The sequence below is a fragment of the Papio anubis genome, unplaced genomic scaffold (genome assembly GCF_008728515.1).
Source record: "Papio anubis isolate 15944 unplaced genomic scaffold, Panubis1.0 scaffold113, whole genome shotgun sequence".
Lineage (NCBI taxonomy): Eukaryota > Metazoa > Chordata > Mammalia > Primates > Cercopithecidae > Papio > Papio anubis.
Genome location: NW_022160429.1, coordinates 161276 through 178043, shown reverse-complemented (window position 1 = coordinate 178043; position 16768 = coordinate 161276). Strand labels below are relative to the sequence as shown.

At 37.6% G+C, this 16768-nt stretch overlaps 2 pseudogenes; both read left to right on the top strand.

The window, feature by feature from the left end:
* Positions 1 to 2780: 2780 nt before the first annotated feature.
* Positions 2781 to 4645, top strand: LOC116272480 (annotated as a pseudogene).
* Positions 4646 to 10371: 5726 nt separating this feature from the next.
* On the top strand, positions 10372 to 11192 carry LOC116272478 (annotated as a pseudogene).
* The last annotated feature ends 5576 nt before the right edge of the window (positions 11193 to 16768 follow it).

The following is a 16768-nucleotide window of genomic DNA, read 5'->3' as shown; positions in this document are numbered from 1 at the left end:
TTGCCTTTTCTTTTTTAAGCTCACAGTTACTAGTGATGTTCAACACCATCGCCACTTATAGGAACTCTGTTGCTTATAATTTATCTTTGTTTAACTTTCTTTTTTTAATACTTTATCTTTATTTATTTTCTGATTAAGAAGTACTTCTGCATATGCATACTGAAATTGTAAAAATATTATCCTACATTTTTTCCTACATTAAGTATTTGTGTTTAGATTTTATTCTTTATCTGCAGTTTATTTTGGAATACGAAGCAAAGTGGGGGAATTACAGGATTACTTTTCCTTTGATGAACAGAAAATAAATGTGTGTATGTTCGTGCGTTTGTGTGCACAGGGTTGATTCATGACTCTTAACCATAGGAGTCCCCTTTGTTCACTGTGGCTCTCATGTTCACTGTGGAACTTTCCAGTGTCAGAACTTTCATTTTAGAGAGCTCTATTTAGTTTGGGAGCAAACATTGGGGTTAAATGTTAAAAGCAGGAAAGATAAAGTTGTTTGCCAACTTTACTTAATTACTCGGATGATGCTGATGATAATGATGCTAACAACAATAGCTACAACAGTAACAAGTAATGACAGCTAGCAATTATGTAGCACTTACTATATAAATGGGCTAAGACAAGTTCTAAGAGATTTAGGTGTTCTAATTTTTGTTATGCTAAAAGATTATTTTACCATTAGTTGAACTGTGGGTCCCTAAACCCACAATTTACAGTAATATCATAACAATTTATAAAAAAGTAATTATGGAATATATTGTATAAGATATTATTGAAAGCTCTTAAGTTTTAAATAGTGTAGTTTTCATGATTCATGTATTTTCAAAGCAAGTTATACATATGTACTCTCATTATTTAATTTAAAGTAATGCAGTATAATTTGAAGGTAAAATTACAAGTTATGTATAAAGAAAAGGGTATAAAAAGGCATGGTATTTAAAACGTATGCATCAAACTCGTTTTTGACTTTTGGCAGTAATTATAAATAACTATTAATTAGACATCATAATGTAACTTTTTCCATGTAATTAAAGAAAATGGTATAGACTGCTAACACATTTTAACTTTTATTAGAAAGTAAAACATGTTTTTATTTGGTAAAATAATTTGAATATATCTTGTTATTGGAACAAATATTTTAGGACATAATTTTATAAATGAATTTTAAGTGACTTTATTTAATCTTGTATATAGTAGTTCCCCTTATCCGAGGGGCATATGTTCCAAGATCCCCAGTGGACGCCTGAAACCACAGATAGTACCCAACCCTATATAGATACACTATGTTTTTTCCTATACATACATACTTAGGATGAAGTTTAATTTATACATTAGGCTTAGTAAGAGATGAACAGAACTGATAATAAAAGAACAATTATAACAATATGCCAACATCACTACTCTTGAGCTTTGGGGCTGTTATTAAGTAAAATAAGGATGACTTGAACATAAGCACTGCAGTATTGAGATAGCTACTAAGTGACTGGGCTGGGGGCTGGGGGAATACCAGCAGCATATACAGCATGGATACGCTGGAGAAAGGAATGATTCATGTCCCGGGTGTCAAGATTTCATCATACCACTTCGAATGGCACACAATTGAAAATGTATGAATAATTTATTTCTGGAATTTTCCACTCAATATTTTTGAACCCTGGATGACCAAGGGTAACTGAAACAACAGAAAGTGAAGCTGCGGTAAGAGAGAACTAATATACGATCTTTCTTGCGTAAAGCACATCAGCAATACTAATTGACTACATTTCTAGTTTCAGTTTCTTCCTTGTTTGTGAAGCAATTAGAGTATTTTCCTAGATCTTTTACATTATCCCTTAAACTTTATAGTAATTTCCTCTATGCCTAATTCAGTGGCTTTTTTTTTTTTTCCAGAAAATGCAAGATGAGCCTAGAATATCTTATCCTACCAAACAGAAAGGATGCTGCCAAAGACTACTAGGGTTATGTCAAAAGCACTCAGCTGCCGCCCTTAACCCATTTCCTGTTTAGAAAAAAAAGTGCAGAGCTCCCTGCCAGCATTCATTTAATTTTAGTAAACACATTCCTTGAGGCTGAAGCAAATCTGACTGATTTTCAACGTGAAAATAAAATATAAAAGCTGTTCTTTTATATTTTATTTCTAAACAGAAAGGCCTTAATTTTTTCTTTTACTCACCTGTCCATTTAGTCTGTATATCATCACTAGACAATGCTGAAGTGTATTAGACTTTGCTAAAAGGGTTAGAGTAATTAATTACAGAAAACATTATAACACAAGAGGGAAAATACAGAGCTACATGGTAAATATACCTTGTCCCGCAGTCTATGAGTAAAAGCTCTAGATATTACATTCTTTCTAGGCGGTCTGTCATGGACACACTCAGCTCCTAATCTCAGTTCCTTGTTCTCACCTTCTTCCTATCCCTTTATAAAAGCACTTCATTCTTCTCTTCTCTGCTATCTTTCCAACAAACTTTTGAGAATGTCTGTCCAGTCCTCCTAGGAATTGATTCATCTCTCCCCAGGAGTACACTTTTCCTGTCTGGGTTGTTCTATCTAGAATAATGCCAGGGAACTGCCTTTGGTAGGACACCCTGCGGTGGGCTTGGTTAGCTTTCTGGGGAATGAGGACTGTGCTTTAAATTCTATGGCAGTCCATGGTGAGTTTGGGAGCTTGAAGCCTGGTTCCCTCTTAAGTTCTCCTCAAGAGTGGTTTTGGTGTTTTCCCGGCCGTTTTTTTGAGCCCACTCATAGCACAAAAATTCTTGTAACTGGTAATAATGCAATTAAAATTTCCGATTCCTTCTGCCGATTGCAGCTCCTTGGGCCGTTCTCCTCCCCCTCACCCTAATTTCCTGCAGCTCTCGCCAATCATTGGCCCCTTAGTCCTTTGGGGGCTGGGCAGCTGCTCCGTGCACTTTGGGGTCGGGGGCGCCTTCCTAGCGCCCAGCATCCGAGGCCATGGCCTGTCTGTGCCCTCCACCCGCTTTGTGCCCTCATCCTCCTCCGGGGCTATGGCAGCGGCGATGCCAGCGTCCTGGGCAGGTCCGATAGGCTGCTGACGGGCACCAAGATCACCACGCAGAACATCCACGACCACCTGGTTCCTACCTGGACAAGGTGCGGGCTCTGGAGGAGGCCAGTGGTGAGCTGAAGGTGAAGATTCACGACCGGGGCCACAAGCAGCGGCCCGGGCCCCCGGCAATTACAGCCACTACTTCAAGACCATGGAAGACCTGCGGGACAAGAGTCTTGGAGTCACCATTGAGAACTCCAGGATTGTCTTGCAGATTGACAACGCCCGCCCGCCTGCCTGCAGATCACTTCCGATCCAAGTCTGAGATGGAGCAGGCTCTGTGAAGGAGCTTGGAGGCAGACATCAGGGCCTGCGCAGGGCGCCCGATGAACTGACCCCGGCCAGGGCTGACCTGGAGACGCACATGCAAGGCCTGCAGGAGGAGTTAGATCACCTGGAGAAGAACCACAACGAGGAAATCAGTGCCGTGGGTGGCCAGGTCAGTGTGGAGGTGGATTCTGCTCCAGGCGTTGGTCTTGCCAAGATCCTAGACAACACGTGAAGCCAGTATGCGGTCATGGCTGAGCAGACACGGAAGATACTGAAGCCTGGTCACCAGCCAGACTGAGGAGCTGAGCTGGGAGGTCGCTGGCCACACGGAGCAGTTCCAGATGAGCAAGTCCGAGTCACGGACCGGTGGCGTACTCTCCGGGGTCTTGAGATTGAGCTGCAGTGGCAGCTCAGCATGAAAGCCGCATTGGAAGGCCACACTGCAGGAACGGAGGCCTGCGTTGAGGCCCAGCTGGTGCGGATCCAGGCCCTGAGCAGCGGTGCCGAAGTCCAGCTGGGCGATGTGTGTGCTGACCACCAGAGGAGGCCTGAGCAGGAGATCACTGCCCACCACATCCTGCTCAAGCTCCAGAAAGATCCCTACAGCAACCTGCCCACCTGCAAGGTCCGCTGAGTGGCAGGCTCCTGGCTTCCGCTCTCCTTCAGAGGGAGGATCCTGGGTAGGGGATGAGAAGCGAGGGACCCTTACCGCTGGCTCTTCCCCTTACCTGCCAATAATACTTTATGGCCCAAGGGGGCGGGGGAAGAATGCAATTAATTTCCAAACCAGTTGTTCTTACACCGGTTTTCTCTGGCAGAAGCTGGAGTGGGGTGACTGGGTCTGCAGGTATTTCATACTTGCAGTTACACGTTTTTGAAGTATGTGAAATCTATTCTCTTTGCTATGTATTTAGGCTCTAACTATGATAAAACCAGACCACCAGAGTACCACACACCTGGACGATACTATCTTGACTTGTAATGGGGTTTCAGGAGGTGGCTTGCTTTTGAATGTTACCAGCTAGCCATAACCTCTTTCTTTCTCTGTTTCTCTTTTGCTCTTTCTTCATCAAAAGACAGTTTCAAGAAATAACCATGTTTTTACTCAAAACCTACACAGGCACATCGGGCATATCCTAGGCACTTAATAACAATCGGTATTCATTAAATGAAGAACTGTATTAAACTAATTTCTTAATTTGGTGCTAAATATAACTTTTTATTAAAGGCATCATTCATTATCACTAGTTGATGATACATTTATTACTTCATTCAATAAATATACATTCTGTTGGTGACTACATAAGTACAAATAAATGGTCATTACTATTTGAGAAGAGAGATAGAGAAGAAAGTACCTTGTAATTTTAAAATTTTTTCAAATATTTCTGACTATAAAAAGTAATGTATACTTATAAAATATATAACTATGAAGAAAATATAAAGTAATGTGTGAGCTACCCACCAAATTCATAAACTGAAAGTATTATATATAATAATATACATGAAGATGCAGGAATGGGTTTCCTTTTTCCCATCTTAACCATTTTTCTGAGACAGAGTTTTGCTCTGTCGCCCAGGCTAAAGTGCAGTGGCATGATCTCCACTCACTGCAAGCTCTGCCTCCCGGGTTCACGCCATTCTCCTGCTTTAGCTTCCCGAATAGCTGGGACTACAGGTGTCCACCATGGCGCCGGTTAATTTTTTGTATTTTTAATAGAGACAGGTTTCACCGTGTTAGCCAGGATGGTCTTGATCTCCTGACCTCGTGATCCACCCATCTCAGCCTCTCAAAGTGCTGGGATTACAGGTGTGAGCCACTGAGCCCAGCCAACCATTTCTAAATGTACAGTTTAGTAGTGTTAGGTATATTCACATGGTTGATCTGATCTCCAGAGTTTTTATATCTTGCAAATCTGAAACTTTATACCTATTAAACAACGTATTAAATACCTCCCCTTTCTCCTCTTCTCTGTCCCTGGTAACCAGCATTCTTCTTTCTGTTTTTATGAATTTGGCTTGGATACTTCATATAAGTGAAATAATATGGTATTTGTCATTTTGTGACTAGTTTATTTTACTTAGCAAAATTTCTTCAAAGTTCATCCATGTTGCAGCATGTATCAGAATTTCATTTCTTTTTAAGGCTGAATAGTGTTTGATTGTATGCATTCATTCTTCCATTGATGGACATTTGACTCACTTTTACTTCTTGGTTATTGGGAATAGTGCTATGACTGTGGTATGTAAATATCTCTTCAAGATCATGTTTTCAGTTCTTTTGGATATATGCCCAGAAGTAAAATTCCTGGATCATATAGTAGTTCTATTTTAATTTTTTGAGGAAACTTCACAGTGTTTTCCATAGCAGTTAAACCATTTTACAATCCCACCAACTATGCACAAGGGTTTCAATTTCTCCCCATCCTTGCCAACACTTGTTACTTTCTGTTTTTTTTTTTTTTTTTTTGATAGTAGCCATCCTCACAGGTGTGAAGTAATATGTCATTGTGATTTTGATTTACATTTCTCTGGTGATTAGTAATGTTGGGCACCTTTTCAATGTTTATTAGCCATTTGTATATATTCTTTAGAGAAATATCTATTCAAACATTTTTCACACTTTAAAATCTAGTTATTTGATTTTTTCATTGTTGAGTTGTGGGAGTTCTTTATATATTGTGGATAGTAACTTCTAAATATATTCTTTGTAAATACTTTTCCCCTTTTGTATGTTGCCCTTCACTCTTTTGATTGTGTCCTTTGATGCACAAATGTTTTCAATTTTGATTCAGTCCCATTTATTTTTTCTTTTGTTACCTGTGCTTTTGGTGTCACATTTAAGAAGTCATTGACAAATCCAATGTCATGAGATCATCTGGTCTGTTTTCTTCTAGAAATTTTATAGTTTTAGGTCTTATGCTTATGTCTTTAATATATTATAAGTTACATTTTGTAAATAGTGTAAAATAAAGGTTTAACTTTCGTTTCCAGTGTTCCCAACACCATTTGTCGAAGAGACTATCATTTTCCCAATGAGTGGTCTTGGCACCCTTGTTGAAGATCATTGACCACATACAAACAGGCTTATTTCTAGGCTGTTCATTCTATTCCAATGGTTTGTCTGTCTTTATGCCAGTGCCACACTGTTTTGATTAATGTATCTTTGTAATATGCTTTTAAGTCAGGAAGTATGAGTCTAATACCTTTGTTCTTCTTCCAAAGTTGTTTTGGCTATTTCAGATTCCTTGAGATTCCATATGAATTTGGGAATGGATTTTCCTTTTAAAAGTGAGAGTTTACTATACATTTTTCTTTTCAATTTTTTAAATTAAAAAATACATTGGAGACAACTTTCCATGTTAGTATGTTTCTATTAAGAGGAATATACTCTTTTGAATAATTACATTTTATAATTTTATGTATATTATAATCAATCCCATAGTGATATTCAATCAGATTTTTGTTATTTTAGTTATCACCTCAGTGAGCATCCTTGTTTTTGAGGTGTAGTCTGTAAGGTAAGTTACTAGAGGTGAAAAAGTTAGATCAAAGGGTAAACACTAGGATGTAAATTCCACAAATGAAAGGAAATTGTTCATTGCTGTATTCCCAGTGCCTAGAATAGTACATACTATGCCCTGTGTACTCGTGTTTGATAAATATTCAGTTAATGATGAAAGAGTACATAATATATATATTTATAAATTTTCTTTTATGTATGCTTATATAAATACCAATATAATTTATATACATATATAATTTATATACAATATAATTTATATACATATATACATTTCTAAATTTCTAAGATATAACTCTTGAGTTGAATCTCACAAAAAATGAGAAGATATTTTCCAAGCAGACTGTGGCAGACGCTGCTTATTGGCTAAACTACCCACAACATCCCTCTCTCTAAGCATCTTCAAACCAGAGTGACTAAGGTGCTGTTTGGGCAATGAAATGTAAGTAGAAAACTGCTGGGTAGGGCTTATGGGAAGCATTTTCTTTCTTAAAAAGAAGAGTTGTAGTGGGCATACTCCTGAATGTCCTTCCTTGTTCTTACTTAATGGAAAATAGATGTGATATTTAATATTTCAATGACCATCTTGAGACAGCAAAGTAACAAGCAGGGGGATGAAAGTCTGCTTGTTAAGGAAGTCTGAAAGATAAAATGGGCCTTGGTCCTCATCAGCATTATTGGGCAATTCTATCAACCTTGGAATATCAGCCTATGGACTTTCCTATTTGTTTAAGCAACTGCAAGTTGCTTTTCTGTTATTTATTGCCAGAGGGATTCCAGCTGATACAAAATATTTTCAAGATAAGTCAGTGTGATAAAGGACATGAGTTGTGAAACAACATAGGGTGTTAAGTAATCTGCAAGTACAGAAAGAAGGTCAGCTTGACTGTGGCTTGCTTAGGGATTAGGCTAAAGAGAGAGAGAGAGTCAGAGCCCTGTGAGCCATATGAAAGAATCTGGATTCCATTCTGCAGGCAGTTGTGTAGATAATGAAGTGAGTTAGGCACGAGAGAATCATGATTTCTCTGGCATGAATATGACACACACATTGGAGAAGGGCAATATAGTTGGCAGGGAGACCATTCATGGGGCTAACTCAATGTTCAGTTGAAAGAAAATGAGGGTTCAATGTAAGATTACAACAGTGGCAAGAGTGAGAAAAATATGGATTTAAAATGTATGTGATGTGACCTAATTACTACTTTAATATGTATGGGCACATTGGAGAGAGAAGTTGTGTTACTGCAAATTATCACATCTGAAGCACCATTGAAGTAAAGGACACAATTTTCTAACAAAGTATTTAAAGAAAAAAATTCCACCTGATTAATCATTGGATGTGTATCCAGTTACGAAACACTACTGATCACAAAACATATCTTGATTTCAGAGATGTGAAAAGACGTGCCTCTTTGAATCAATGAAAACTAGTATAGCTAAACTACTATTTATAGATACTGTATGCCAAGCATTGTGATAGGCACTTTGCTTATTTCACTTAGTGCACTCAAAACTTTATGAAAAAGGTGTGGATTTTTTTTTTTTGTTTTAGAGATAAGTAAAGGATGATTGTAGATTGCCTACTAGGACAAGTGCTGGTTTGTGTTGCTAATAACAGATAGGGAAAGTAGACATATTGAATTTGAGGTTCTTTTGAGATATCCAGTGAAGCTATTCAGTAAGGAGCTGGGCGCAGAGTTCAGAAGTTGAAGAAAAATTGATTAATTGGGTTCAGTCAATATTTAAGGGCTGACAATGAACCAGACTCTTGAATTAGGTACTGGGGATGTGTGGCAAGTAAAGCAATCAAGTACAGAAGATGGATATTATTTAGTCAGTTCACAAGAATTTTAATGCCTATTTTGCATCAGATACTCTTCTGTGGTGAAGAAAAACCACATGTTCCTGTCATTAGGGATTTTACATTCCTGTGGAAGAATACAGATCAAAGTATATAAACAAATAGATTAAATAAGGTAATTCCATATGGTGATAAATGCTGTGAAAGAAAAAAATGTTTCTTTTCTTCCCTGATTATCTAGGGAGATCCAACATAGATTGTGCATTCAGGGAAGACCTCACTTATGATATGGCATTTAAGCTGGGACTGATCCTTGCAAAAAGGGACAGGGCAAGTTATACAACATTATAGGGAGAGGGAAGCATGTGCTAAACTCCCCAGACAGAAATAAAGTATTCAAGATTAGAGAGAGGGCCAATGTGCTGACACATCATCACCGAAGAGGGGAATAGTATGAGGCAAGAGAATCACGGTGAAAATAGCAATCTGGGAGCTACCTATACATGCTATTAGAAGTTGTAGAAATGAATGAAGAAAATGTAGAGTGCAAAGAACAAGGAGCATAGATCTAAATCTAGAGGAATCTCAACATTTAGAGGTCTCATAAAGAAGAAGATATCCAGAAACGGGTCTGTGAAGGAGGGGCCTCAGAAGAAAAATAAAAAAGTGTTATTTTGCAGAAATCAAAGGTAGAGATTGTTCAGAATGTATAGATTGTTGGGTTGAATGCTGCTGGCAAGAACCCTGCTCTCAATATCAACCTTGGTAGAACTGGAAGGAAGTCTAGGGAACGCTTCCTTCCCTGGTTAGACTTTGCCTGTCTTGGTCTCCATAACTATCATAGCAGAATTGCACAAGGGACTACAGAATCCATGGTGTTTTGGAGAAGAATGCCATTTCCAATCTCTCCGTCAGTCCCCACCTCAAATGCTTGACTCCAGTCTCAAGATGGAGGCTATAATCCAGACCTCTCCTTAAGAGAAAATAAACTAATGCCCACACACGCATACATCTTTATTTACTTCAGTTGCTACAAGAAAAAGACCCCCAGGTGTCTTTCTTTCAAAAATTTTATTTTATTGTGGTACTTTTTAACATGAGATGTCCCTTTTAACAAATTGTAAGTGTACAATACATTATTGTTGACTGTAAGCACAGCGTTGTAGAGCAGATCTCCAGAGCTTATTTACCTTGCTTCACTGAAATTTTATGTCCGTTGATTGCAAACTCCCCATTCCCTCTTCCATTTAGCCCCTGACAACCAGTATTTTACTCTTTGGTTCTATGAATTTGTCTGTTTTAGGTAAATCATGTAAGTGGAAACGCAGTATTTGTCTTTCTGCGACTTATTTCACAGAGCATAATGTCCTCAAGATTCGTTAGTTTTGTCGTATACAGCAGAATTCTCTTCTTTTTTTTTTTGAGACGGAGTCTTGCTCTGTCGCCCAGGCTGGAGTGCAGTGGCGCGATCTCGGCTCACTGCAAGCTCCGCCTCCTGGGTTCCCGCCATTCTTCTGCCTCAGCCTCCTGAGTAGCTCTTCTTTTTAAAGAAGTTCGCCCTTCGGTGCTGAAAATGCAACTGTTGGGATCTTCAGAGGCTGCGCAGCTAGGGGCGGAGGCAGCTGGGGAGGTCCTAGCCATGTAACCACACCGCCATCGCTCCTCTCTTCCTCTCGTCGGCCTCTTCCTGTACAGAAAATAACTTTTTTACTCTAAAGAAAGAAAAAAGTAGCCGTCCGCCCCTCACGCCCTCTCTTTCTCTCTGCCATCTGCTCTGTGAGGAAGCCCTGGGGGCTGCTCAGCAGCTGGGGCAGCGCAGCCAAGCCCCGGCATTCCCGGGCCGCCCCACCTCTGCCTCCTTGCATCTCTTCTACCCCAGAGCCACCACCAGGGTAAGCGAGATGTCCGCCGCCATGTCCTTCGTCTCCAAGTTTCTCCACACCAAAGGGCTCACGAACGAGCAACAGCTGCAGACCTTCAGCCACAGCCTGCAGAAACTGCTGACAGAACATTATAAACATCACTGATTCCCAGAAAAGCCATGCAAAAGATCAGGTTATCTTTGTATTCGCATCAACCGTAAAATGGAGCCTCTGGACAGGCAGCACAGCGGATTGGACCGAGCAGTCAGGAGCTGTTCAAGCTTCTCCCAAGTGAACTCACACTCTGGGTTGGACTCACGCTCACCTGAAACGATGAGGTGTCTGTCCTACAGACTTGGAGAGGATGGCTCCGTCTGTGTGCTGTATGAAAGCCCCACCAGCAGGAGGAGGTAGCACTCAAAACAACACCGACATGCAAATGGTAGACAGCTGAATAAGCTGTAAGGACGAATTCCTCTTGGGCAGAACAAGCCCTTCCAAAAACTACAGTATGATGACTGTATCAGGTTAAGATGGATCATCTTATAGTGCATGGATAAATTTGATTTTTGCTTTGGATGGGCTCCTATCGGGGATGGATTATGGACTTTAAACCATGTCACAGCTGTGAAGATCTGGCGCAAGATAGAACGGTAAACATTTTTTTAAAAGTTGACAGTGCCATATTTTGTACAGTACCTTTCAATAATTTAATAGCCTGTGAGTCCAAGTAAATGATCACTTTATTTGCTAGGGAGTGAAGTCCTAGAGTGGTTTCTGCTTCTCCCAGACATACTTAAATTTTTACATCAATTTCTTTAAAGAAAATCTGTATGTCAAAGAACCTTTCTCTGCAGTAGATCTTGCAGAGGAATTTGCACTATCATGCTTGAAAATTATTGTTAACCTTTTTGGCACCTCAATAGTTCAACGTTTTAAACATGGTAGTACTGGAAATTTTACGACAAGACTTTTACCTAGCAAATATTTCTAAAGGTACATAAAGACAAGCTAGTAAACATGACCTGGGAAAATGGTCAGACTTTGTATTGTGTTTTTGACCTTGAAAGTAGCGAGTGACCAGAATCTGCCATGGCAACGGGTTTTTAAAAAGACCCTTAAAAATACTGTCTCAACTGTGGTGTTGGCACCAGCCAGCTCTATGTGTATTTGCTAGCTTGTAGTTTTCTAAGGCAGAGTAGACTTCTATTTTAGAAAGTGGAGGTCTGGTTTGTAACTTTCCTGGGTAAAAGTATTTTCATCTATTTTGTGAACTTTGTTAATCATCTTTTATTTGGTAAATTATGAATGGATATAAATTTGTAGAGTTCATGTATATTGATTGTGGCAAAGTTGTACAGATTTCTATATTTTGGATGAGAAATTTCTCTCTCCAATAAATTGTGTCTTATCTTGGCATTTAAAAAAGACAATATTCCACTGTGCATGTATGTGTGCATATATATGTGCATATATATGCATGTGTATATAACATGCATATACATATATACAAATATACAGGAATATATATACCATGTTTCCACAGCAGTGGCACCATTTTGCATTAACACCAACGGTATGCAAAGATTCCAGTTTCTCTACATCTTTGCCAACACTTGTTGTCTTTTATTTGATAATAGGCATCCTGACATGTGTGAAGTGATATCTCATTGTGGTTTTGATTTGCATTTCCCTGATTATTGGCATTGAGCATTTTTTTCATATACCTATTGGTCATTTGTATGTTTTCTTTTGAAAGATGTCTACTCAGATCCTTGCCCATTTAAAAGTTATGTTATTAGTTTTTTTTTTTGCTGTTGAGTTGTAGGAGTTGCTTATATGTTTTGGATAGCAACCCCTTGTCAGATACATGGTTTGCAAATATATTCTACCATTCTGTATGTTGTCTTTTTACTCTGTTGATTATTATTCCTTTGCTTTGCAAGAGCTTTCCAGTGATATAGTTCAACTTATATATTTTTGTTTTTGTTGTCTGTGATTTTGTTGTCATATCCAAGAAATCATTGCCAAGACCAAGGTCATAAAGCATTTCTTTTATTTTTTCTTTTATCAGTTTTAGTTTCAGACCTTACTTTTATGTCTTTAATCCACTTTGAGTTAATTCTTGTGTATGGTGTAAGATAGATATCCAATTTTATTGTTTTGCTTATGGATATACTGCTTTCTCAACACCAGGATAGTCTCTACAAAGTCTCTTCAACAAGGAGACTATCCTTTTCCCCTAGTGTATTCTTGGTACCCTTGTCAAAGACCAGTTGAGCTTTTATGCGTGCATTTATTCCTGAGATCTCTATTCTGTCATTGATGTTTGTCTGTCTTTATGCCAACACCATGCTGTTTTGATTACTGTGGTTTTGTACTAAATTTTGAAATTAGGAAGTGTGAGTCCTCCAGCTTTCTTCTTTCTCAAGATTGATTTTGTTATTTGTGGTGTTTTGTCATTCCCTATAAATTTTAGGATTTCCTTTTCTATTTTTGTAAACAATACCAATGTGATTTTGATAGGGGTTGCATTGAATCTGTAGATTGCTTTTGATATTATGGTTATTTTAACAATAGTAAGTCTTCCAATCAGTGAACACGGTATATATTTTTATTTGATTGTGTCTTAATTTCTTTCATCAATGTTTTGTTTCCAGATACAAGTCTTTCACTTCCTTGGAAAAGTTTTTCCTTAAGTGTTTAATTCTTTTTTGTGCTATTGTAAATGGGATTGTTGTCTTAATTTCCTTTTCAGAGTTTATTGCTGATGTATAGAAATGCAGCTGATTTTTGTATATTGATTTTGTAGCTTGCAATCTTACTGAATTTGTGTATTAGTTTTAACAGTTTTTTAAAATGGAGCCTTTGGGATTTTTAATACATAGTACAATGGCATCAGCAAACAGGAAAAAGTTTATCTCTTCCTTTCTGATTTGATAGCCTTTAATTTATTTTTCTTACCTAACTGTTCTGGCTAGGGCTTTGGTACTATATTGAATAAAAGCAGCAAGAGTGGGCATGATTGCCTTGCTCCTGTTCTTAAAGGAAAAGCTTTCAACTTTTCACCGTTGAGTCTGACATTTTCTATGGGCCTTTCATATATAGCCTGTATTATGTTGAGGTACTCTCCTTCTATTTCTAGTTTCTTGAGAGTTTTTAACGTGAAAGAATGTTGAATTTTGTCAAATGCTTTTTCTGCATGCATTTATATAATCATGTGATGTTTTTCCCTTTATTCTGTTAACATGGTACAAATTTATACATATTGAACCATCCTTGCATCCTGAAAATAAATACCACTTGGTCATGATGTATGATCCCTTTAATGCGCTGTTGGATTCTATTTCCTAATATTTTTTGAAGAATTTTTGCATCTATATTAATCAGGGATATTGGCCTGTGATTTTTTTTTTCTTGTAGTGTCCTTGTCTGACTTTGGTAGTAGAGTGCTACTGGCCTTATAAAGTGAGTTTAGAAGGGTTCCCTCACTTTTTGGAAGCATTTGAGACAGATTGGCACTTTTTTAAAAAAAAAGGTAGTAGAATCTACCTGTGAAGCTATCTGATCCTGGGTTTTTATTTGTTAGAAGGATTTTTATTATTCATTGAATCTCCATGCTAATAGTAGATCTTTTCAGACTGTCTTTATTGTTACTTTTGGCATATTTTATGTGTTTAAGAATTACACATTTCTTCTGGGTTATTAAATCAGTTGACATATTTGTTCACTTATGATCATTTTTATTTCTAAAAGAGCAGTTATAATGTCTCTTCATTTCTTTTTTTTAGTCTAGATAAGAATTTGTCAATTATTTTTTTCAAAAAATCCACTCAGCCTCTTTGATTTTTTTCTTTTCTTGTTTTATTTATTTCTTCTCTAACTTATGTTATTTCTCTCTGCTAATTTTGAGCTTAGTTTGTTCTTTTATGAAGTATAAATTTGGGTTGATTATTTAAGATCTTTGTTCTTTGTTAATGTATGTATTTATCACAGTAAACTTCCTTCTTAATAGTGCTTTTGCTGAAGACCATAATTTTAGTGTTTTTTATTTTTGTTTTCATTTATATTGAGGCACTTTAAATTCCTTTTTGATTCCTTCTTTCACTCAATGACTGTTCAAGAGTCTGTTGTTTAATATCTATGTATTTTTTATTTTTCCAGTCTTCCTTCTGTTTTTGATTTATAGTTTAATTTCATTGTGGCCAGAAAAGACACTTGGTATGATTTCAGTCTTCCTAAATTTGCTATAACTTATTTTGTGACTTAATATGTGACCTATCCTGGAGAAAGATCTGCGTGCACATGAGAAGAGTATGTATTCAGCTGCTGTTTGGTGGAATATTCTGCATATGTCTGGTCCATTTGGTCTATTGCATTATTCAAGTCTGCTGTTTTCTTTTGGATATGGATTTCTGTCAGAATGATGTATCCATTATTGAAAATAGTATTGAAGTCTCCTACTATTATTTTATTGCTGCCTATTTCTCTTTTCTGTTTTTCCAGTGTTTGCTTTGCATATTTAGGTGTTCTACTGTTGGATGCGTATATAATTGTAATTGTTATATATTCCTGTTGAATTGACCCTTTTATCATTATTTCCCTTTTTGTCTCTTGTAACAGTTTTTAAGTCAAAGTCTATTTTATCTGATATAAGCATAGCCACTCCTACTGTAAGAGTTAAAGAAAGAGGAAAGAAACATGAAAAGTGGCTCAACAGTCACAGACAGGTTTATTTTGGAGAATAAACCTGAGAGAGGATTCTGGCCGATTTTGGTCAGGCCCACTTTCTCTTACAGACTAAGAGTATTTAAGGGTTTTAGGGCAAGAGACTTTATCACAGGCTTGGAATGTTTCTGTGTGGAGGAGAAGTTTATTGCAGGGTTGGAATGTCTCTGGTTAGAGGGGAGGTTATCTTGGGGCTGACATCTCTCTGGCCGGAGAGGAGGTTATCTTGGGGCAGGCATGTCTCTGGTTGGGGAGGAGTTTATCTTCATGTTAGAATATTTCTGGTCAGAGATGTCATTTGTGGTTTATGGTCATGTTGACATTAGCCATTAGGCCAATGCCCTTTGGGGCGCTTTTTGGGTAGTTGTAAGTGAAATGTCCATGACCCTGTCAGTTAAAAATCTTTCAAAAAGATTAATTAGGCAGGGTGAGAACATTAGTCCTAGGCATATTAGTAGGGGAGGGCCCAGGAATGGGATGACCCATGCTATGGTTTTGTTTCCAAACCAAGAATCCATTTGGTTGTTTTGGAATTCCCTTAGCTTTTTTGGCCGATTCTTTAAGTTATTTAGCAGCGTTTCTAACTAGGCCCGATTGGTTGAGATAGAAGCAACATTCCTTACCTAATAAGAGGCAGAGGCACATGTTTGGAAAGGGCCATGTGTTATTTTCTGCTAGTAACCATTATTAAAAAATAAATCATGGTAGGAATGGTTTGCTTTATTATACTTGGTTTAATTATTTGCATACAGTGCAGCAAGAATAATTATTTGTTACATAGGCTTTTTAAACTGGCATTGATAGAATTTTGTTCCACAGAAGGAATCTGAGATAAGGCCTTTTAAAGCTGAGCCCAGTCATGGAATTATACTATTAAATACCTATGAGTTGGGTGAATTCCTCTCCTCTTGAGGTTCCAAGATAATTTGGTGGTCCTGGCCTGTCAGAAAGTAATATTCTTTACTTACCACAGGTCAGAAACCCTGTACAGGGACTGTGCACATAAAATATGAGGCCAGTGAGAGCTTTATTGGCCCCATAAGTCAAGTTTGATTCCTTAAAGGAGAGCACACCATTCCAGTCAAAGCCTTGGTAAAATAACCAGTTTTTCAAATTGTGTTCTGTTACAAAATAAAACAGATTCTTACTGTACTTATGCAAGTAACTATATTGCCATAACTTAAAAATCCTCAAAAAGTCAAAAAGATTACTTTAGTCTCTAGAGACCAAAAACAAGACAACAATTGTTTATGGATGACAAAAAGTTTTATGGTAGCCACAGTTAAAGTCACAATTGACAAGAATATCTGTTACCTTTGTGGCATGCAATAATTTTAATATAACAATTAGAATTAATACTGATAACATACCCTAAGATATATCAGAAATATAGGAGTCTCTTATAACTTTGGAACACATACCAATAACATATTTATACAAATATAGCCCAAAGAAAGTCAAACAACATTTTATATTTGACAATGCTTCCTGTATGATTTTATACCAAA